This window comes from Lampris incognitus, chromosome 8, assembly GCF_029633865.1.
Source record: "Lampris incognitus isolate fLamInc1 chromosome 8, fLamInc1.hap2, whole genome shotgun sequence".
Lineage (NCBI taxonomy): Eukaryota > Metazoa > Chordata > Actinopteri > Lampriformes > Lampridae > Lampris > Lampris incognitus.
The window spans coordinates 49165046-49190534 of NC_079218.1; the positions used below are offsets into that span (position 1 = coordinate 49165046).

Consider the following 25489-nt stretch of genomic DNA (forward strand, 5'->3'; position numbering starts at 1 on the left):
GGATCGCTGGTTCGAATCCCCTCGTTACCTCTTGCTTGGTCGGGCATCCCTACAGACACAATCGTCCTTGTCTGCCGATGGGAAGCCAGATGTCCGGATGTGGGTATGTGTCCTGGTCGCTGCACTGGCGCCTCCTCTGGCCGGTCGGGGCACCTGTTCGGGGGGGGGGGACTGGGGGGAATAGTGTGATCCTCCCATGCACTACATCCCCCTAGCGAGGCTCCTCACTGTCAGATGAAAAGAAGCGGCTGGTGACTCCACATGTATGGGAGGAGGCATGTGGTAGTCTGCAGCCCTCCCCGGACCGGCAGAGGGGGTGGAGCAGCAGCGACCGGGATGGCTCGAAAAGTAGGGTAATTGGCAGAGTACAATTGGGGAGAAAAAGGGGGGGGGTGTAACTTCTCCCCCAGGTCTGAGCCCAACTCCACCCACTGCATAATTTTGAAAAATGCTAAACATTGGGCAAGGGGCTAGGGGAGGTGGGATGGGGAGGGGGGATAGATCTGTGAGGCAGGATTAGCTGGGGAGATCTGTGAGAATGGCCTAGCATGCGTCCAGAGTCACCGCCGCACACCGCTGTGGTTCCCTCTTCCAGCCCGCCCTCGGGCATGGCGTCAGACACTGCCCACTCCTTCCGGTGCTTTCTGGGCTTCGTCCCAAACAAAACTCTCAGAACCATAAGCTCAAGGGCACTGGGTGTCCTCCTTACGCTGGCGTCCCCGCCATGTGCCTCTGGGTACGTGATTTGCCCCTGTCCCCCGGGGAGGCGGCGGCGGGGGGGGGTTTAATGTCTCCCCACGCTGTGGCTCCATCCAGAGGGTGCTAGCTAATTGCAAAAGGCTACGTAGAGATGAGTTGGCTCCACATCAGTTGTCCCACCCAAACACGGTGGGACAACTGACGTGAATTTTTTATGACTGGCTCGTGGAATTAATTGCGTAATTTTCGTATATGTCCAAATATAAGCACGCCCAACTCAAACCCAACATCAGGAAAGTTTACAAAACCTTAAATGACAATATTTCAAATTTGGATTGAAACTAATTTCTAATAGTTTTTAGATGCTTGATATTATGCACATAAGACCCTAAATTACAGTTAGAAGGCGGTTGTGGATTTGGGTTTCCAGTGGGTTTAAAATTACTGGCACTAAACTGAAATATGTATTCTGTTCAGTCGTTTTCTATAAATTTTAGAGGGGAAGTAATTTAGAAGTACCTGAAATTAAAAAGGAAGTTTGGCTGATTGGTTTTCTGTATGCGATTATGTAATGACAGTTCCCTCGTCAACCCTAGACTGAGGTATGCAGCAGGTTTTCTTAACGTTTCATCTGACACTATGGTAATGGCTCTAAGGGCCCAGACACACCGAACCGACTAGCGGCGACGAAGGCTGACTGTTGTGTCGACTCACGTCGCCTGCCGTCTGGGCCAAAAAGTAGCACTTGAACGTCCCGCACTTTCGGCACTAGTCAGACCCCTGTCGGCAGCTTTTCAGCCGATTCAGCAGCATGTTGAATCGGTGGAGCCCGTCGGTGAAAGAGTTCACTCCGATTGGCTGTTCAGCTTAGCGAATCGGTGCAGAACGTACATGCTAGTTGGCCACCGGCTGTAGTCTTTGCGGTGCACTGCAAAAGCTAGGGTCACAGACACTCGCCGACGGCCCGACATTGGCCGACCGTCGGCCTGGTGTGTCAGGGCCCTAATGCTGTACTTTGCAGTAATGACCGCTTTCCATGTTCTCATTCTTCTGCAGAGTTTAAGGACATAATTAGAAGAAGTAGTCACAGGTTAACAAATGAAAGTGTATGAGGATACTGCAAGATTTTTCTTGAAGAAGCCAGAAAAACAAAGAGATAAGGGGCTAGAGTAAGAAGTATCTTGTTAGGCTTCAATCAGGGACAGTTGACATAATAACCAGTTATATGAAATCTTAATTCAGAGGCATGTAGAAGAAAGTTAATAATTGCTTTGTATATTTATTGGTCTAGACTGAAACTATTGATTTAAATGTCTAAAATGTAACTTCTAATGTGACATTTCCGTCAATGGGATACGAAACAAGAAAAGCATATTGCCTTGGTAGAAGAAAGGGGAGAGGGTGTCTCTACATCCTGTATTTGAAGGGTGGTTTCATGAACGTCTGTAATTTAGACAGCTTTTGCCTTTTTTGGGGGAAGGAAATAAATAAACCTCGTTAGCTGGTATGTGTAAACCGCTTCTCTATAGCATTTATTGGCCAATTACCCCACTCTCCCGAGCCGTCCTGGTTGCTGCTCCACCCCCTCTACCGATCCGGGGAGGGCTGCAGACTACCACATGCCTCCTCCAATACGTATGGAGTCGCCAGCTGCTTCTTTTCACCTGACAGTGAGGAGTTTCCCCAGGGGGACATAGCACGTGGGAGGATCACCGACCAGAGGTGGCGATAGTGCAGCGACCAGGACGCACACCCACATCCGGCTTCCCACCCGTAGATACGGCCATTTGTGTCTGTAGGGACGCCCGACCAAGCCGGAGGTAACATGGGGATTCGAACTAGTGATCCCCATGTTAGTAGGCAACGGAATAGACCACTACGGTACCCGGACGCCCCTGATAAAGCCACTTCTATCTTGAAATGCCACAATGTTTTTTCATACCGCTCATTTTCCATAAAACCATTTTCCTTATTTTTTTAAATGAGTTGTTAATGCATCCTTTGTTACAATATAATGTTTCCACTAGTCAAAAAGTAGTATTCATCTTTCTGTCACAGCTTATGCTCCCTCGTATCAGGCCACAATAGGGGCTTAATAGAACCTCTTATGTACTGTCATCACACAACGTAAGAGTAGATCCATGGCAAATTGGTCACTCGTACTGAGAGGGAGCATTTAAATGATGTATTAAAACATGTCCTCTGGCCATTATGGTGGGGAATGCGCAATGTGTTATTAAATGGGGGGGGGGGGTCTGTCAGTCTCACAGATTGCTGTTTGTTTCAGTACATGCAGTGGGCGCGACTTTGTCCCTTTATTACCTCATGTTCAGTTACATCTATCATTTGTGACCGTGAAAGACCAAGCCTTGGACACAGGGAGCTGCAGGTAGAGTGAACAATATTAAGGATTATATTTCCGATAAACATGATAACAAGGGTAATAAAACCAGTTCAGTGGAAAAACATGGCCATGTAAAGTGAGGAAATGGCCCAACAATAACTGAGGTCAGCATAACACAGCTTAACATAACCACCCTGACCAGAAACAAACTGACCTGCCTAAATGATGCACAGGGTGACATATATATATATATATATATATATATATATATATATATATATATATATATATATATAGCGACTAGGCAAAACCAAAAACGTGAAGGGAATACAAAGACAAATGAAAAAAAAATCCTCAAACAAATTTACTATCAACTTGGTACAAATATTCACCAGGGGTACCTAGCTAAATAACTGAATTACAGAAAAATCAGTATTTACTAAACCAACCAATTGTTGAACTAATCAAACAACATTTACACTCCCCCCCCCCCCCCCGGTGCCCAGAGGAATGGGTGCTTCCAGTTTGCCCCTCCTTGCTTCCAGGTGTTATTTGAGTGGGGCTGAAGCATGGCTTTGTGGAGGATGAAAGAAAAGAGACGAGACCACTTCTCCTTTTGACCACACAGCCGTGGGGTCGTTTATTTCTTCCAACTCACTCAAAATGAACAGTTCAATATCTTGAAACCTCAGCCTTGTCTCTACCCACAATACCCCTTGCTAACCCCCGCCCACTGTCTTAAAGGGATTGTCTCTGGCTCGCATGGTGAATATCTAACCTGCAAGTAGGTCACTACACACGCCCCCCCAGAATTCACCATGACAAAAAGAAGAAAAAAAATCAATGTGGCGGGGGACAAATAATGCGGTCAAAATGGCTGAAGGGTGTAGGGGCAGGGGGGCATCCATGCTGAGGGGGCTGGGCTGGCCTGTCCAAGTCCAGGTGGGCTGGCTTGAGGCGGTCCACTGAAACCCTTCCTGCTTACCACCAACATCCACCACAAAGTTCTTAGCCCCCGCCGCCAGGACACAGAAGGGGCCATTGTAGGGGGGCTGCAGGGGGGCACGGTGGGCATCTGCCGGATGAAGACGTACCCGGACGACTGCAGGTCCTTGGGGATGTAAGACTGAGGGAGGCCGTGTCGCGAAGTTGGGACTGGAGTGAAAACGCCAGCGCCGTCCTGGAACACAGCCCGTTGGCGGGCAGCAGACCAGGGTGCCACGCCGTCTGGGAGAAATTCCCCCGGGACCGGCAGTGGCTGGCCGTAAACCAGCTCGGCCGACAAGGACTGGAGGTTCTTCCTTAGGGGTGGTCCGCAGGCGAAGCGTGACCCATGGGAGCCGTTCAACCCAGCTTCTGTCTGTGAGGCTGGCCCGAAGAGCGGCCTTCATAGAACAATGAAACCGCTCACATAAACCTTTGCCCTGCGGGTTGTACGCCGTGGTGTGGTGCAGCTTCACTCCTAGGCTTTCAGAGACTGCAGTCCAGAGCTCGGATGTGAAATGCAGGCCCCGGTCAGAAGTGAGGTCAGATGGCATGCCAAACCGGGCTACCCAAGACCCGATGAACGCCCAGGCCACCTCAGCAGGAGTGGAATGGACACCTTCGCCAATGCTCAGGGCTACCACTGAGCGCCGGCCCTGGCTTTCCCACCCTGCTGAAAGTGCATGGTGCACGGCATTGCTTGGCTTTAGTTCCAAACCTAACATGGTAGAAGCACAGTCCTTCTAAGTCCTGCTGCCGACGAGAAACTGCTGCCGTGATGATACCTGCTGCCTCAACCGGCGCTGGTGAAAGAGCATGGGCAGGCAGTAGAGCGGCCACACACTGCTGTCGGCTAGCGAGAAAAATCCTGTCAGCCTCTACAGCCAACTCCCGAAAGTTGTTGGTGGTGGACAGCTTGGCGCTAGCCAAGGCAGCACGGACGTGTGAGGGGAGCTGATGGAGGAGCAGCTGGCCGAAAAGGAAGGCAGAGTCACACGAACTCAGCATAGTCAACATCTTGTCCATTAGCTCCGATGGCTTGCCATCTCCCAAGCCTTGCAGCGAAAACAACCAGTCCGCCCGCTCCTCCTGTGCTAGTTCAAAAGCCTGTAGCAAGTGTCTCTTAATAGTGCCGTACTTATCCATGGGTGGCGGGGCTTGCAGCAGGCCCAGTATCCGTGACGCCGTAGATGTTCTGAGTGCCACCACGACGTAGTAGTGCTTGGTCTCATCCACGGTGATGTTCCTGATAGCGAACTGGGCTTCGATGTGAGTGAACCATGCTGCTGCAGCCATTTTCCAGAAGTTAGGTAGTTTGAGGGAGACAGCATTAGCCACTGCCGCTGCACTCGTAGCTTCGTTCGCCATGGCTCACGTCAAGGTCACCAATGTGGAGAATGAAAGAAAGGAGACGAGACCACTTCTCCTTTTGACCACATAGCCGTGGGTCGTTTATTTCCTCCAACTCACTCAAAATGAACAGTTCAGTGTCTTGAAACCTCAGCCTCATCTCTACCCACAATACCCCTTGCTAACCCCCACCCACTGTCTTAAAGAGATCGTCTCTGGCTCGCATGGTGAATGTGTAACCTGCAAGTAGGTCACGACAGCTTCGCCCTTTCGAAGTAGACGGAATGGCAAGGTTAGGTGCCTCATGGAAAAAGAAACAAACCGGCATAGAATTAATACATTGTTTAAGAAATTTGTGCACTCCGTATAAGAAAAAATGTGCCACTGAAATTCTACAAATACGAGTCATCAAGATGGCACTGTGGACACTCGCCTCAGTTCTGCGCTCTCTTGTACTTTTTCTGTTTTTGTTAATTTTAGTTTCCAGCACCCACTTGCTGATCACAGACACCAGGGAAGAACTTTCAAGTCTCCAACTGTCCATTGGACAAACTGAAAAGACATTTTTTTTTACTGACTTTAATTGAACATTTTAACGAAAGTCTTGCCAAGGCCTTGATCGGTCCATGTTGGGAGACCGATCCCTCCTCTGTTGCTCTCCCTGAGGTGTCTTCCCATTTGTTCTCCCTGTTAAAGGGTTTTGGGGCATCCTGATGGACAACCTAGGTGAGGTGAGGTAAAGTTTTTTTTAGTTTTTTTTTCTTTTGGGAGTTGTTCCTTATCCGATGCGAGGGTCAAAGGACAGGATGTTGTATTTATCTCTTCTCACGCTAGCTTATAAAGGTACCGTTGAGTTCTCCTGCTTTGTATGTTTATCCCCATACTCGATACCCCAAAGCCTTGGTTCTGATATTGACCTACCGCTAAATGTGGAGAGTCGGGTGTTAAGCTAGCGCATGAATGTCTCATTAGGCCTAAAGCTCGGCACTGACCCAGTTTGTAGCTGTCAAAAGTGGAGCGGTGCCTCAGTGAAATGATGTGTCAGACATAAGCGTAATTCTGCCCCTCATTAAATGAAGTGAAACATGATCTCTAACCAAGAGGATGTCTTTATGTTACCTCTACAACTTCTAATCACAGTATTTATGGCAAAGACTGTGTCCACTTGGATCAAACTGTACATGCTTCTTTGCAAAAAAATAAGGGACCTAAGCAAAGAAAATTTGACGGTAATGAGTACAGCATTCATAATGTTAGAAAGGCATGGGTTCTGAGTCAGCACAGGGCTCTGCTGTTGCACTGAAACAGCTGACTTAGTTCAATGACTTTATTTCTTCCTCACCATCTTTCTTTGTTGAAGTGAATTGATAGAAAAGCTTTCCGCACACTTAAATCTTTGCAGTATTTCACTTTACTTGAGCTTTCGGTCTGTCAGAGCTTCATCAGAGCATACAGTGATTGGTCTCGTTGATGCTTCCAGCACCTTAATAATAATAATAACAAATTAAACCTTAGCAAAGATGTAGCGGGGTGGAGTGGTGGTCATCTCGCATTATCTGCAACTGCAAGTTCTAGTGAATGAAATTGTTCCATGCTCTTGAGTACAACAAGATACTCCTCAACAGTAGAATTATAGGATATAGAACTACCATCCTATGAGGTTTACTTAAGTTTGAGATTCTTGATCTTTCGGCATTCATTGAGTTCAAGTCTGTTCCGACTTCTTGACTCAGGAATCAGGGACATTTGTCATTTCATTCCATGCACCTGCGCACATGAAATGAAACGAAATATCGTTTCCCTCAGACCATACCAGTGCAACACAAAGACAAAAACACATCCAAACTACAAGAACACACGTATCCAAACTACAAAAAAAACTACAAAAACACATATATCCAACATATATACACTCACTGGCCACTTTATTAGGTACACCTTGCTAGTACCGGGTTGGACCCCCTTTTGCCTTCAGAACTGCCTTAATCCTTCGTGGCATAGATTCAACAACATACTGGAAACATTCCTCAGAGAGTTTGGTCCATATTGACATGATAGCATCACGCAGTTGCTGCAGATTTGTCGGCTGCACATCCATGATGCGAATCTCCCGGTCCACCACATCCCAAAGGTGCTCTATTGGATTGAGATCTGGTGACCGTGGAGGCCATTTGAGTACAGTGAACTCATTGTCATGTTCAAGAAACCAGTCTGAGATGATTCGAGCTTTATGACATGGCGCGTTATCCTGCTGGAAGTAGCCATCAGAAGATGGGAACACTGTGGTCATAAAGGGATGGACATGGTCAGCAACAATACTCAGGTAGGCTGTGGCATTGACATGATGCTCAGTTGGTACTAAGGGGCCCAAAGTGTGCCAAGAAAATATCCCCCACACCCTTACACCACCACCACCAGCCTGAACCGTTGATACAAGGCAGGTTGACACCAAATTCTGACCCTACCATCTGAATGTCGCAGCAGAAATCGAGACTCATCAGACCAGGCAACGTTTTTCCAATCTTCTATTGTCCAATTTTGGTGAGCCTGTGCGAATTGTAGCCTCAGTTTCCTGTTCTTAGCTGACAGGAGTGGCACCCGGTGTGGTCTTCTGCTGCTATAGCCCATCTGCCTCAAGGTTCGACGTGTTGTGCGTTCAGAGATGCTCTTCTACATACCTCGGTTGTAATGAGTGGTTATTTGAGTTACTGTTGCCTTTCTATCAGCTCGAACCAGTCTGGCCATTCTCCTCTGACCTCTGGCATCAACAAGGCATTTTCACCCACAGAACTGCCGCTCACTGGATATTTTCTCTTTTTCGGACCATTCTCTGTAAACCCTAGAGATGGTTGTGCGTGACAATCCCAGTAGATCAGCAGTTTCTGAAATACTCAGACCAGCCCGTCTGGCACCAACAACCATGCCACGTTCAAAGTCACTTAAATCACCTTTCTTCCCCATTCTGATGCTCGGTTTGAACTGCAGCAGATCATCTTGACCATGTCTACATGCCTAAATGCATTGAGTTGCTGCCATGTGATTGGCTGATTAGAAATTTGCGTTAACGAGCAGTTGGACAGGTGTGCCTAATAAAGTGGCCGGTGAGTGTATATATAAATCATTGTATAAATCTTTGCTCATAAATGTAATTTTTTTTTATGCCTAGTTTTTTTCCACATTGGAAAACTAAACAACGTGGTTTCCAACCACGCTCTTCTTACTTTGAGACAATTAGGACCAGGGTAGTAACAGATTTTCTAAAAGCCATTAGAAATACATTTATTCAAATGGATTCAACAAAGGAAAATAGTTTATTTCTAAAAACGTAACTGTTCTCCAGAATGTTCTAGAGGTTTTTCAAACGTGTTTGTCATCTTAATTTGATTTTCAGAACTTATTCAATTTCATCAATTGTTTTCAAAATATGTCACTGGAATTACTTGTAGGTGGACCATACATTGTTTGGCATTCTTATGCAATGGTCATTTTTCATTATTATTATTTCACTATTATTTATTCCGCTCATGGCAATGCACAGCTCCAGAAAGATTCAAGATTATTATTATAAATTGTAATTATAATAATAAATTATATATTATATATATTATTTATTATATATATAATGTATTATAATTATATATAATTATTTAATTATAATTAATAATTCATTACATATATTAATAATTTATTATATAATTATAATCACATAATTATAATTGTAAAAAAGTTATTCATTCAAAATAACAGCAACATATTATCTTAAAATTCATGTAGAGCTAATGTAACTAATCTGTATAGAGCATATATTCTCTTACATGCTGAATGAACATATAATCAATCAGTCATTTAATTAAAGTAATGGGGCGACACAGTATCGTTGCCAATGTCAACCAGAAATGATGGTTTTAAGTAGTTTTCTAGCGAAAATATTTTGTTAAACCCCGTGGTCCTGTGGCCCCTCCAAGCTACTAGTTGCTACTTGTATGTGTAAATGCACATGTATGTAATTGTGTATTCCAGCTGCTATCCATAGCTACTTCATAATTTATCAGAGAAGTGCTTGACTCATCCCCAGAGTGTTTTGGTCTCTCACCACATGCCAATCCAGACGTCACTGTCTGGGTCTGTCCGCTGGTGTGCCGGCCCTGTCTGGCCATGGCCAACATCACTCTGGATGTGCACAAAAAATATTCCAGCTTTGAGCGTGAAAAGGTCAGCAGTGTATAAACACTGCATGGCAACAATATTTTGTGTGCTTGTACAACAGTGTGTGTCCTTAGCTTTCTGATAATGCTCCTCCATAAATTGAGAGAATATTCTGTACAGAGCTGTGTTGTTTTCACACAAATTGGTTAGCTTGCTTATGGTTGAAATTACTTGAAATTTTAGAGACATTTTTATTTCTGATATAAACCTACTGTAGTACGTAGCTTAAGCTTCCTCTGCCTGTGCTTTTTTACAACAATGATTTATTCATCGGACACTTTGCCTAAATAATAGATTTACCCTGATATGAGAGTTTGATTGACTCCCACATGATTTTCCAAGAAGAAGACACTTTGAGCATGATGGCCACGTTACGACTCTCAAACACAAAACGACAATACGCCTAGTAGATTTACTACTTCAATGAGTAAATATTTGAAATGAATACATTGCTGAAGATCTACTAACTAATGGCGGCTCCCCCTGCATAGTAATTATGAAATTTGCATTACTGACGCTGTACTTTAAACACTGTCTTGCCACTGCACAAACCCTATTCACAGAGCTTGAAGTGGAATTTATGCATCAGCAGATTAGTGAAAGGGGCTAACGGTGCTAGTGAGTTTAGCAACTCACCACCACCAAGCCGGCTGCACTGATTCAGCTAGCTCAGTGACTCGATCCATGTCCCCAAACAGGTCAAGTTTAGTCTCATCAGACCAAAGGACAGACTTCCAAAACTCATGCCCATGTTTCAAATGTTCACGGGCAAACTTCAGTCTGGCTTTGATGCACTGCTATGTGAGCAATGGAGTTTTTCTTGGACGATGACCGCAAAGCCCACCACGATGAAGAGCCCTCACAACAGTCTTCCTTGAAACATCAAGTCCAGAAGAGGCCAGTTCAGCAACAATCATCTTGGCAGAGATCCGGGGATTGTTGTTGACATCTCTGACTATTTTCCTCTCCAAAGTTTTTGAAATCTTGCATTTTCGACCACACCCAGGTTTGTTTCTAACAGAATTTGTCTCCTTGTGCTTTGCAATGATGCAACGTACAGCTGTTCTAGACACTGTGAAACGCTTGGAAATGGCAGTATAGCCTTCCCCCTTAAGATGAGCATCCACTATCTTCTTTCTGCGTTCCAGACTGGTTTCTTTACTTTTTGGCATGATGAAATTACTTCTTACCAAGAATTTAAGAGTAATCGCTCTCAATTGAGTGTTCAAGTTCCACTAGCCTTGTTCACTGGAGTCGCTCAAGTAAAGTTCAGTGCTGATTGATTGCTCAGGTGTGGTTTGAGAGCTGATTGATTGCTCAAGTGTGGTTTGAAAGCAAAAAAATCACATGGGGGCTAATAATTTTGACCACCTCAATTTTCACAACATTTGGTATGAAGCAAACCTGAAGATTTATTTTACATTCCAAAATGTACCAAATGGGGGCCTTAACATTGATGCATTTTTGCTGTGTAAAGTTTTATGAATGATGCAAACATTGGGTGGAATTTTAGGGAAATATTCCATAGTTCCTTGGGAGCTAATAATTTTGACCTTAACTGTGTAAAGGGGTGTAGATGTACAGGACAGTGATGGAGGTGTCCATGTATTAAAGGACATAAAGGGGTGTAGATGTAGAGGATGGTGATGGTGGTGTCCATGTATAAAGGATAAAAAAGGGTGTAGATGTAGAGGGCGGTGATGGTGGCGTGGGAGTTTTGTTATAGTAGAACATCGTCCCAGCTTCTTGCAAGTCTACCAAGGAAGTCCAGTTGGCTCAGGCTGGCCTGATGCCTTTCTCCTTGCATCACAGTTTATTGGTCTAGCGTGTTGGACCCCACATGTGTCACCTACACTGTGACTCTGTGTCTTGGATACCCTCACATTAAGTTGTCAATTCAGAAGTTCGGGAACAGATCAGGGGGTTGGTTGTAATGTGAGTTTTCCCCCAGAAGAAGGAAAATGCGGGGTGTCCAGGTGACATAGCGGTCTATTCCATTGCCTACAAACACGGGAATCGCCAGTTTGAATCCCTGTGTTACCTTCGGCTTGGTCGGGTGTCCCTACAGACAGAATTGGCCCTGTCTGCAGGTGGGAAGCCAGGTGTGGGTATGTGTCCTGGTCGCTGCACTAGCACCTCCTCTAGTCGGTCGGGGCGCCTGTTCGGGGGGGAGGGGGAACTGGGGGGAATAGCGTGAGCCTCCCGTGCGCTACGTCCCCCTGGTGAAACTCCTCACTGTCAGGTGAAAAGGAGCGGCTGGCACTCCACATATATATCGGAGGAGGCATGTGGTAGTCTGCAGCCCTCCCCGGATCAGCAGAGGGGGTGGAGCAGCGACCGGGATGGCTCGGAAGAGTGGGGTAAATTGGCCGGATACAATTGGTGAGAAAAAGGAGGGGGAAAAAAACAAACAAAAACAAAACAAAAACAAAAAAAAGGAGGAAAATGCATAGATTTTCTCCTTCAAAGCGGCTGTGTAATGTGTCTTATTTTTGTGAACGTTATCATGAGTGCAGTCTATTATCCTAGGCCCATACCATAATGAGTAAAAAAAAAAAAGTAACACTTTATGATAACTACACAAAGCATTAGTTAAGTATTAGTAACTACTGAATTCTTCACCTGTAACACATTTGTAAAGCATTTATAAAGCAAGACCTGCACCAATGGTTAGTGAGTGTGTTAATAGATGTTTTATAAATACTTGTTAATACTGCAATTCATGATTAATTCATGCACAAATTTACAACCTTAATAGTTTGTTAATCATGTACTTACACTTTCTAAAGGATCTCTAGACTTTTGTGAGTCTCAAGGTACTGCTGGCCTTTCAATCTGGCCTTTCAATGCTTCACAAATGATGAATTCAGTAGTTACTTATACTTAACTAATGCTTCATTTGTGTAGTTATTATAAAGTGTTACAAAAAAAAAAAGGTGTGCTATCCCTTTAAGCCAGTGGGAGGGTGCCCTTAAAGTACCTTTTTATTATATTTTGTTCTTCTTCCCCTGCCATGCCTCTAGCTAGTACTCAGGAGTTGAGTTATGACACCGAATTAAGCATGAGGACTGTAACCCACCAATACTTAGGGTCCTTGTGAAAACCTGGAGGAGAATATTTTTGCCTCAGACCTTTGTTGTCAGCTGAGATGGTGTGAATAATTATAGCACTCTGCCCTCCACCTTTCTTTTCCTCTGTGCCGGCAGTGTTTGCATCATTAAAAGCCACAACCCGCCAGTGTGTCATACAGTGGGGCCTGGGGGTCCTTCCTCGCTGTAGCTTTCACAGGCCTGCAGCCGGGCGGATACTTATTCTCTGTTCTCAAGCGCCCCCTGCCCTCTGTGGCATTTTGACATTTGGACGTGATCCCTTGGTGCTAGTGAGATTAAACTGATGATCACCCATGTTCCCCCTCATGAAGGGAAGTGATGTATCCTGGGGCACAAATGACTGCTTATTTATGGACCCCCAGTGAAAGTCAGGGAAGGTGGGGCTTTGTATTACTGAAGTATCATACCCAGGTGTGCGCTTATCTATTGTCTGACTACATAAACACCATTGTTATTCCGTGCCTTTCATTTGTTTTATGAATAAACGAGCGTTTGTGGCATTAAAAGTGCTTCAGTTTAATCAGTAAAAGGAGGCAGTGCCCGTTTCCTGACCCTCTGCTTCCCCCTCTTAGATGCAGCCTGTGTCTTGTTCAGTCTATTGTTTGGTGCCTCGCCCTCAGATTAATGGTCTGGGCTGGTCCAAGTATGTGTTATGAATGTGCCGCACAACCTTGCTTGACCGCTGCACAGTGCAGCCATGTCGTGTCAGCTTAGTGGTGTATCTTTCCATCCTTAATGTCCCTTTCACATTTGTTTTGTAGATGATTTCATTCTTCTTTTTTTTCATTCTTCCCCCCCCCCTTTTTCTCCCCAATTGTACATGGCCAATCACCCCGCTCTCTGAGCCATCCTGGTTACTGCTCCACCCCCTCTTGTTGATGTGGGGAGGGCTGCAGGCTACCACATGCCTCCTCCGATACATGTGGCGTCGCCAGCCGCTTCTTCTTTTCAGTTAGGAGTTTCACCAGGGGGACATAGCGCATGGGAATATCATGCTATTCCCCCCCCAGTTCCCCCTCCCCCCCGAACAGGCGCCAACCAGAGGAAGCGTTTCTACAGTTGGGCGTCTCTATAGACACAATTGGCCGTGTCTGCGGGTGGGAAGCCGGATGTGGGTATGTGTCCTGGTCGCTGCACTAGTGCTGCCTCTAATTGGTCGGGGCACCAGTTTGGGGGGAGGGGGAACTGGGGGGAATAGCATGATTCTCCCATGCGCTACGTCCCCCCTGGTGAAACTCCTCACTGTCAGGTGAAAAGAAGCGGCTGGCAACTCCACATGTATCGGAAGAGACGTGGTAGTCTGCAGCCCTCCCTGGATTGGCAGAGGGGGTGAGGAGCAGCGACCGGGACGGCTCAGAGGAGTGGGGTAATTGGCTGGACACAAATGAGGAGAAAAAAGGGGGGGGGGTTCCAAAAGAAAAAAGAAATATTGATTTGGCTGTGCTAAGCAACATAAAAATACAATAGGAAATTTTCCCCTGACTGGCATTAAGACTTTAAGACGAATGCAGTGATATGCTGTTTTCTTACGGTATTCCCAGGAACTGATTTAAAATCAGGGCAATGGAATTTTGGTGGAATTGTTCAATTTCAGCATTAGTCTGCTTATGTGGCGAGAATTTGAAGGAGAGGCGTTGGCGTGGTAAAGTAGAAGGAACAGTTTTGTGGGCGTCAAGAGAGGTGACTAAGTCCTCGTAGGCTGGCTGAATTTATTCATCCAATTAATTTTATGCACTTCCACTTTTAGCTGGAGGAACTTAAACTTATGGATGTCAGCCCAGTCTAAAATGAAATTGATCAGTGTGCTTACATTGGTCAGTCTGTTTTTTAATTTGTTAAGTAGACGCAGTCAAAATAATGTATGTGATGTATCTGCTATTAAATAATCACATGTATGTCTTCATGGGGTAAATATGCTTCATATGAGCAATTCAGGGTCACAAAACTGATTCAGCAGTCCGATGTTGCCAGTTTTGCATTAACATATGCCCTTCTGTAAATAAACCTGAAGATTTCTTGCAGCCTTTCTGACAAATACCCTCAGACCAGCAATGCTTTAAAGTGCCAGACCCAAAATAAAGTCTGAGCATATGTGATGTGGGGGTTTGGCGGTCTCGTGTGCATATGCAATTCTCTTTGACGAGATTAAGGCTGCCATCCTTTTGAAGCTGTCAAGGCTCAGTCTGTGGATGGAAGAGGAGCGACAAATCATCTTTGCTATATTCTGTCTCCCATTTGTCCATTTTCTACTGACATTGCATTAAATGGAATAATTTGATGACCCCCTTGTGATTTCTATCTTTTGACTTTTAAAAGGACAGATGTTCTCTGCATGTCTGATGTCTTATTAAGCCCTCGAAGGCTTGGCTAAAACTCCTCTATGTACAGACTGTGAAATGATAAGGCAGCAGCTTTCCACTTAAGTATGGATTTTAATGACTGTCTTGGAAGGGACAATGGTAGATGGCATTGTAAATGTAAGCCTAAGACAACCTACAGGCCTTGGCAGAGACATCAATTTTGTGACTGAATGAATTACTACTTTTTTGTGTACTACTTTATTAATCCCCATGGGGAAATTCTTTCTCTGCATTTAACCCATCCTAGCTGTGTAGCTAGGAGCAGTGGGCAGCTGCGGTGCAGTGCCCGGGGACCAACTCCAGTTCCTCTTTCCATTGCTTCATTCAGGGGCACAGACAGTAGTATTAACCCTAACATGCATGTCTTTTTGATGGTGGGGGAAAACCAGAGCACCCAGAGAAAACCCACCGCAGACACAGGGAGAACATGTAAACTCCACGCAGAGGACGACCTGGGATGACCCCCAAGGTTGGACAACCCCGGGGTTCAAACCCAGGACCTTCTTGCTGTGAGGCGACAGCGCTAACCACTGGGCCACTCTGCCTTCCTACTTATAGTAGTATTACACTTGTGGTACGTTGTAGATGCTAAAACATAACGATGACGAGTTCACCAGAGACTGAGTTCACCAGAGACTTGAGTTCATGTCCTTTGATTTCTAAAGAATCCAACGTAATTTGTTTCAATAGGGCAACCGTCTTGGTATGTTAACATGCATCAAGCATGAAATCGCATTTGATGTGACAGATGAAATGGTAGTTCTTCAGAAGAGACCTTGATTCATCTCAGCTGTGTTACTGTATCAATTAATGTCAAGCCAATACCAGTAAGATACACTATTAATTTATGACTGTAGCATGTAAAGGTACACGTGGGCTGTCACGTTACCTCCTGGCTTTTATGATCCGCATACTTCACTATTATTATAGTAGGGACAAAACATTGGGGGAGCTCTCCTGAGCACGACCTGACAGAGTCGTGGAAGAGGGGGAGTGCTGGATGCTGTGGTCATGCTGGTGATTGGGTGTTTCTGGTGGACTCTTTGTTCTCCAGCACCAGAACAGAGACCCCCTAATCTGTCATCGTCAGGTGCCGGGGGGGGCGATGAGTTGTGATAAATTCACGATGGGATTTGAGAGGACACTTAGGAGGGCTGCTTCATGACTTATATATGAGTAGGCCCAAAAGGGAGTATTTTTTGGCCTTAGGATACCTAACTGCTTTTTCCTGCTGCTTTCTGGTTCTTTCCCCATTGTTTAAGGCTGCAATAGACACTAGCCAACTTGGACGTGAAGTGGGTGTGGACATGCTTACTATACATTTGGTTTAGAGGTCAACAAATTAGCCTTGAAAAGATTTTTCTATAAACTCATTCTAAAAATTCTGCAGTAAAGCGTAGGGGCCAAAAGCTCCCCCAATGATTGTCATCCATCATTAATTTGCAGTGCGCTAACAAGAAAATAACAAACAGAAGTGTGTTTAACCAAAATAGCTTTCTAGTTAGAATAACTCTGCAGTCACAATACTTCATAGTAACAGACCACAAAGTAGCTACTGTTTAATCGGTCAGGGACATGACATGACGGAGATAAACGGGTTCATTTCCTTGCCTTTTTACAACTCTCTAGGGGGGTACGGCCATGCTAGCAGCAGCTCGGGGAACTCAATTAGAAAACCACTGACTGAATAGAGAGCAAGAGATGGACTGAATCATTGATTTTGCCCTCAGTTGTGACACATCACTGGTGGCATCTTAGCCTTTGGTATTTTCTCTCATGGAATGGCAACTATTTCCTATCAGTGATGAATATTGTTGTTTTTCTTAATGTAATTAAATCTGATCAAGATTTTTTTTTATGGCCATGGTGTTGGAGGCATGGGGGGAGACATCCCCTTCATTATAGCCCAGCACACAAAAGGACTCGAAAATTGGAGGACATTTTCAAATGCAGTGCAAGTGTACTCTTGATAGCCTTCAAACACGCTGCTGAGTGAAATTCTGCATGTATCTGCTGTCTTTCTGATCGCTAAAATTAATTTGGAATACCCATAGCCGCCCTGGAGAGGCATATCGTCTGTCTCCAAATGCATTCACAGTGACGTATATAGAGGTTTGTAATTCTTAGTCTTTTAAGACAAAGCACAAACCCCTTCATTCACTTCTCTTCTCGAACGAGCCCAAATCCTTATTTTTGGCAATCCTATTTGCTGGGTGCATATGGCTTTACTCTTCAAGTGATGGCTCTATGGGTGTAAGGGCCAATAGCTTGTCTCATTATATGTATTTTGTGTTCTCATTGTGCAGTTGTCCGCATGGAATGTAACTGATAGCCATCATTTACATCTAGACTTTGTAAAGCATAAAGCTCTGTGCTTTTACAGTGGGACTGGTAATGGAATATTGTTAACCAAGAAACCAGAGGAACTGCATATTTTCCTATTTCTTTTTCCTACAATGCCAGTTCCAGTACTCATGTCACAGCCAGCTGTGTGTGTGTGTGTGTGGCAGAGAAGGAATAGAGATGAAAAAGATTTTTTTTTATTTGCACTCTCCTGAGAGGCGTATAGAGGGGGATCTCGCGGTGACAGCTGAATGTGCTGACGTCTGTGTTTCTGTGAAACCAGACCATAAGCAATTCCACATGCTTGATAAATGCTGCCTGTGGATCCCAGACAAAGGATAATCTGGCATACATGGCGCTGTGAACATGTTGCAATAAGCAGGAACAAATACATTTACAAGTCCTTTTCAAAGTGGGGGGTGGCCAACAATAAAGTTTCCATTGGTAAACAAGAAGCATTGCCTTTTTTACGTGTTCTTCCAAGTGAGCTACCGGGGCGCCCTGGCTTTATTGAATATATAGTTGTTGACACCACCCAGCACTTTATGCTAAATACTGTAACCTGCGAGTGTGCTTAACATTCAATTATTATACATCTACTTCATCCCAAAAAATGAAAAAAATAAAATATGCTTCAAACATATTTGGTTTAATGGTTTTTCCAAGGTGAATAAAATCATTCAGTGTAGTACTGTGCCAAAATTTTGCTCTTATTAGTTGTTTCCTTTGGCTATCACGTATTTATGATGAGTCACTCTAAGTGGTGCAGGGACGGCTTATTGTAAGTAAGAGTCTATTTATTTATATATCCCCTTTTTAAAACAAGGTTACAAAGTAATGCACAAGATACAGATACAGAAAAAAACAACATACACATACAGTTATACAGAAAAGTAAAAATTACAACCCCATTATAGGGAAGGCAAGTCGGTACAGATGGGTTTTGACTGTTCCAGAGGGATGGGGCCCTTATGGCAAAAGCACAGTCACCATTGGATTTGCGGAAGGGGCGGGGTATAGATAAGAGACCCTGGTTGGAAGATCTGAGTGGCCTAGCGGTGGAATACGGATGCAAAAGTTTGGAAATGTATAAAGGGGCAAGACCATGTTAGGCCTTGTATGTGATAAGCAGTATCTTGAAGTCTATTCTATAATTTACTGGGAGCCAATGAAGTGATGCGAGGATTGGCGTGATGTGGGATCTAAGATTGGTACTGGTTAGCAGCCTGGCTACAGCATTTTACATGAGTTTCAGGTGGGATAGAGCTTCTTGGCTGAGACAGGAGAAAAAAGCATTGCAGTAGTCAAGGTGTGGAAAATGTTAGGGTATGGATTACACTGATTTGATTTTTGTTATGTTCTGAAGTTGGAAAAATCAGGTTTGCACAAGCTTGTTTATGTGGACAAAATTCAGATTTTGGTCAAAGAGTACACCCAGATTTCTTGAGGTGGCTCAACTTTCCAGCCTTATGAAGTTCAGCCATTTTGATATTGTGGCCCTTTATAATGTGTTCAGTGTGGAAGGTAATAATTCAGTGATGCGCAAACCCCTACATGCTAGTAAAAAATAAACATATAGAAAGTAAACAGAACCTCTATCCTTTTTTTGGTCAACAGAAATGTGGTAGGCTAACAAATAAATTCCATGTTACTGCCGCCAACTGATCTCTTATACCAACAAGTATTTCTCGTGTATAATCCCACCCCTCTCCATGACAGACAGCTTCTCGCTGCACCTTCAGCTTTATCTGTTTGGAAAAACTATGAATGTGGAATAAGAAGAAAACCACTTTATTTTGTCATTGTACAGTTACAATGAAATGTGTTCTCTGCATTTAACCCATCCTGTTGTATAGGAGCAGTGGGCAGCTGCAGTGCCCGGTGACTTAACTCCAGTTCTTCTTTCCATTGCCTTGCTCAGGAGCACAGGCAGGAGTATTAACCCTAACATGCATGTTTTTTTGATGGTGGGAGGAAACCGGAGCACCCGGATAAAACCCACACAGACCAGGGGAGAACATGCAAACTCCACACAGGAAAGATCTGGGACAGCCTGGGGTTCGAAACCCAGGACCTTCTTGCTGTGAGGCAACAGTGCTAACTATAGGGGCCACTGTGCCACCCCTGTACTGTCATGTGTATGACAAACATCATGAATGTGGCATACAAAGTGGTTCCTTTAAAGTATATGGAGACCTTTGGACAAATTGAATTTGAAGATTAGAGGATTGTTCAGACCCACATATGAAGTCATTGACAGTTGGACTGTGGCAGGTCTCGGGATCTTTGAGAAGTCTCTTTATAACGGAATCATTTGCAATTTAAATAACTTTAGTGACTCAATTTAGCTCACACAATCATTACTTTACAAGACAAAGATGAGAGGAAACAACCTTATGAGGAACCAGTGGAACATTTAATAACGCCAGAGAGGGCTCTATTTACACTCACCTTCTGAGAACAGTCAGTTCAAAAAGTCCCCAAGCCAGGAAACAATAAAAAAATCCATAGCAAAATGACTTAAAAGCCTATATGCAAGGATATGAGTTTGTATACTATCAAAAGCAGAAGACAAGCTAATTAAAAGCAACCTATTGTAGTTCTTGATGCCTTGTTTGAAAATGTTAAGGAGAATAATGGTGGCAACCTGTATGATTCAGTTCGTCAGCCAGCAAATCAACAGGTTTGTCAGATAAAACGTTTTCTCTCTTTTTTTTCCTATTCCTCTCCATCCCTAACTTGATAATCTCCCTTGCACAATTAGGAATCAAGAAATACTTTGTCATTTCATTTCATGTACGGAAGTACATGAAATGAAACGACAAATTGGTTCCCCCAGCCCACAGCAGTGCAACACAAAGACAAAAACACATATCCACGCATTACAAGAACTTCAAGAACACATCCAAACTAACACATATATCCAAACTAAACAAAAAACATAAAAAACCCAAAACAATCACTGTCCAAGGGAAAGAACGCCAGCCAGGATGACGGTCAGAACTGCCAGTCTGCATGGGCTAGCGGTTAGCTTAGCCTGCTCCGCGTCCTGTCAGACCGCCCTTGGTACTTCCTCCTTGGGTGCAGCTCCAGGCAGGGGCCATTGTCCTTGGGCCCACAGGATGCAGCAGACCAGGCTCCCCAAGCCAATCCAACGCCAGCTGTCCCAGCCAGACACCCTCGACACAACTCACCACACTCCATACGACGACACCGAAAACACCACAGTCAATGCCAGGGGAGGCCACCGTCAGACCGCCCTTGGTGTTATCGGAACTGTCGGTCTGCATGGGCTAGCAGTTAGCATAGCCTGCCCGCTTCCACGTCCTGTCAGACTAGTTATTTTAGTTTTTACTTAGTTTTCCCTTTTAAAATTCCATCTTTACTTTATATTTAAGCTTAGTTTTTTTAAATGTCCCTTCTCACATCTTTTGCCTGCTCTGGTCTTTGGGTAGTGTCAGCATGGTAAAATTAGATATTTTCTTGGCTTAATGTAAGGCAATCCATGGCTTATTGTGAGGAAGTGCTGTACATAATTTACTTGGGGTAATTTCATCTTCACAAAAAAATAATGCATAACTAGTGACAGTTTGTCACATCGCCTAAGTCATTGCAGGAGTTCTTTAAAATATGCCAGTCAGTATAATCAAAATAACCCAGAAGTGTCAAAAAGGAATCCTCTTTCTAAAAAGAAAACCCCCTTCACTCAATTTTGATTTTCAATCTTGATTTTCATGATGTACAACATTCTGTTCCTGTGTAAGAATTTTCTTAGGAAAATTACCCTGTTGACATCTAAGTCTCCTTGGCCTTGCATCTTAACATCGCAGGAGACCCTCTCAACTATATGAAATGCGCTTGCCCAATGCTGTCATCATCTGGAAAATCATAGGAAGGCCAGGGCAAGGCATAATCCACAATAAGCATTAACCAGCATCATGATTGCATAAGATTGCATCAGTCCAGTCTATTAGGGCTATAGGGCTAAAATATGTAGCTCATAATAAGACAGACAAATTAAAGAAAAATTAACAGGAGACAAATGGACTGAATTGCTTACTGCCACAGGCGCAGCACCTACCTAGAGAGTGTTAGTCACAGAAAGAGAAAAAACATTTCAAACCATCCCTGTTTAGACAAACAAAGCTTTACTTTTGAGGTGACGTCTACTGTAATCAGGATGCGATGCAAACAAATCTTTGTAATTGTATATCCATTGATTATCCAAACCGCTTATCCTGCTCTCAGGGTCGCAGGATAGGCTCCAGCATCCCCACGACCCTGAGAGCAGGATAGACGGTTTGGATAATGGATGGATGGATGGAATGGATATTAAAAAATAATATAATCGTTATACATAATAATAATAATTATATATTATATTAATTAATTATATAGAAATTATATATATGATATATGTTATAGTAATTGTATATAACGTCAAAAAATATAGGAGCACCTATTATCTGTGTATGTGTTGTGCATTAAAGTTTTAAAAATGTCAAGTGCTTAAATATTTTGCGTTACCGTCAAAAGTGATAAATAGATGTTCTCATTTCAGTGACCTGCATGGCTAGGACTTGTATGTGTTCAGTATTTGTCTCTAGAACAATGGCAAACTGATAGAAGGCAGAGCAAAGCAAATATTTTTAGGCTCTATTGGGGCCTGTCTACTCAGCCCAAAGGGCTCAGAGTCCCTTGGGTAGACTCCGGTGTTGTAGGGACCTTTGGCCTGTTGTTGCCAAGTTGCATCTGCTGGGCTTACTTAGCCAACCCTATGTGAAAACATGGTGTGAGCACAGACTGAATACTAAACCTGTAGCACAGAGTGGATCTTGCCATCTGCAGCCCTTTAGTGTGTTTGAGTGGCAGCCATGGATAGCATTGTCCCCGAAACGCAGACATCAGGCTTCAACTCATGCCTAATGAAAAGTCTCCAGTGTGCCTCCAGCGGAGCAATTATAAGACATGGCTAGAGTCCAAGATCATTAGAATCAGAATGGAGGCAGGCGGAGGCTGAGTTCAGTCCGGCTGGCCCGCCTCTGAGGTGATTGATTGGGCCTCAGTGTAGATGTCCTAAGAGTCAGACCTGGACACTAGGCCCAGCAGACTCCTGTAACCCACAGTGTCAAAGAACCAGCCATATGCGTTTCACGCACACACAGCTTTATCTCCAGCCTGAGGTTAACGCTCCCCCAGCCACTGACAGGATGTTGTTTACTGAGGAAGTCACTCAGTTTCATTAAGCTTTTGCAAAGGTGAGCCCCTCTTTTCCATGTAGAGATTTTTCAAGGGTTTTGGGCATGCACACAACATATTCTGATGGGTTCTTTCATTTCCCGGCTTCTTGACTACACTCTCAGTTACTCAGGCTGCAAAACTTCCTCTTTGGATAGTCCCAGTGTATTTATATTCCCTACAGGTTTGCTGCGTGGAATTGTCAGTTCCCCCGACTTTCAGGTATAGTCTTCAATGTAGGGCAAGTATTAACTGGGAAATTGTGACTCTGTTCTGTAGAAAGACTGTCTCTCACTCGAGGCGTCCCTTCATGTCATGTCAGTCACGTATTAGGACCAATAGTGGCTTGATGAAGATGTGAGCTTGTTGAACATAATGACATTGTACTTGACTATCAAGTCATGTGTCATTTGACATTCAGTACCACAGGCCATTTCTTCATCTTTTCTGTTGCATTATCTTTGTGTAGCATTTTTTCGCTGATTCCTTACTGCTGTAGACTCCCATTGGTCTTGGAAATGGTGTCACCTTGAAATTGTAGACAATTGCTTTCTGATTATGTTAATATTTTACATTTAGAAAGTTAAAAGACACTCTCATTTCCTGTAGGACAATAAGCATAACGTGAGGGGAATAAAGAATCATAAGAGGGGACACAACATAAGGAAATAACACAATAAAACAGGCACCCGAGACTAATTCTGTACACACTTCAGCACAGAGTTGTTTTTATTTTTGTATAGAAAGCATCGATTGATCAAACCCAGGACAGCAAGAAGGTCCTGGGTTTGAGCTCTGGGGTAGTCCAACCTTGGGGGTCGTCCCGGATCGTCCTCTGTGTGGAGTTTTCATGTTCTCCTCGTCTCTGCGGTGGGTTTCCTCCGGGTGCTGCGGTCTCCTCCCACAATCCAAAGACATGTAGGTCAGGTGAATCGGCCATACTAAATTGTCCCTAGGTGTGAATGTGTCAGCCCTGTGATGGACTGGCGGCCTGTCCAGGGTGTCTCCCCACCTGTCGCCCAATGACTGCTGGGATAGGCTCCAGCATTCCCGCGAACCTGAGCAGAGTAAGCGTTTTGGATAATGGATGGAATTAGAAGCGTGTGCATGCTTACAAGAACAGGGTAACGGGATAGTTCCTGTCAGTGCACCGCCCACGTTAGGTGTTGGATTTACCTGAGTCATAGTATATTTAATCTGGTGTTTATGCTATGCCCAGGGTGAGCTGTTAGTAACAAGAAAAAAAAAAAAGAAGGGTGAACCTGCTGAGCCACTGCCTGCATTGACTGGAGATTTAATTACAAGCGGTACCTTTTCTGCCTGCAGTGACATGCAACCATCAAAATTTGTGCTTTGAGGGCAAACTGTGCTCTGTGAGTTTTGCCAGACATGGAGATTTACAATAAAATGCTTCAGTATTGGGAAACTGCAGTGGGACTGGCCATCACTCACAGATAAGAGAGTTTGCATATGCTAATTCGCTCTCTCTGTCGTCTCGAAAATTACCACGACTTAAAATTGCTGCACATTATTCGTTCACACTGCTTCCGGTGTGGGAAGATGGCGGCGCGAATTCACGTTTGCAGCGGCCTCACCCAGTACTGGTGTGGGAAGATGGTGGCGCGAACTTACGTTTGCGGTTGCCTCACCCAGTACCGTCCATGCAGTGTCTTGGTCCACGTCTACGTCTAAGTTTGTGTTTTTGGTTTTTTTTTTGGCTGGGAGAGCTGGCGCTAGATCAGCTGGGGGAGCCTGGTCTGCTGCGTCCGATGGGCCCAGAGACTACGGCCCTTTCTGGAGCTGTGCCCGAAGAGGAAATACTGAGGGCGGTCTCACAGGATGTGGAAGCGGGGCAGGGTAAGCTAACTGCTAGCCCATGCAGACTGGCAGTTACGATAACACCGAGGGTGGTCTGGCGTTGTTGTGTGGAGTACGGGGAAGTGTGTCGGGGGTGTCTGGCTGGGCGAGCTGGCGTTGAATCAGCTAGGAGAGCCTGGTCTGCTGTGTCCGATGGGCCCAGGGACCACAGCCCTGCCTGGAGCTGTGCCCGAAGAGGAAACACCGAGGGCGGTCTGACAGGATGCGGAAGCGGGGCAGGGTAAGCTAACTGCTAGCCCATGCAGACCGGAAGTTACGATAACACCAAGGGTGGTCTGGCGTTGTTGTGTGGAGTACGGGGAGGTGTGTTGGGGGTGTCTGGCTGGGCGAGCTGGCGTTGAATCAGCTGGGAGAGCCTGGTCTGCTGTGTCCGATGGGCCCAGGGACCACGGCCCTGCCTGGAGCTGTGCCCGAAGAGGAAACACCGAGGGCGGTCTGACAGGATGCGGAAGCGGAGCAGACTAAGCTAACTGCTAGCCCATGCAGACCGGCAGTCCCGACAGTCATTCTGGCATTTGCTCCCTTGGACAGTGTTTTTTTTTTCTTTCTATGTTAGATATATGTGTTTTGTAGTTTTTTGTAGTTTGGATATGTGTTTTTGTCTTTGTGTTGCGCTGCTGTGGGCTGGGGGAAACGACATTTCGTTTTATTTCATGTGCGCAAGTGCATGAAATGAAATGAAAAATAAACTTTCCTGAATCAGGCCGGCACTTTGGCTTCCATTTATGTTACGCCTTTATTGTGCAATACTTTAATGATTTTGCCAGTCATAGTAAGGTACTTGGCATGGTTTTGCTGTGTGTCATCCGGGCCATCAGGCACATGGCCCAGTAACCCAGCATCCAGAGGGGTTGTCCTGTAGGCTAGCTCATTACTATGTTCTTGGAGGAGGAACACAGCCGAGGCTCAGCTGCAGGTCTGGTCAACAGCTGGTCATTAGTCTTGACTTTGAACACAGGTAGCTTTAAAACATCTCC

At 44.7% G+C, this 25489-nt stretch overlaps 1 protein-coding gene across 1 annotated transcript in view; it reads left to right on the top strand.

The window, feature by feature from the left end:
• The window catches only part of LOC130116431 (peripheral-type benzodiazepine receptor-associated protein 1-like), a 118098-nt gene that overhangs the window by 12496 nt on the left and 80113 nt on the right, over positions 1 to 25489 (top strand). The gene's annotated exons all lie outside the window — the stretch shown is intronic.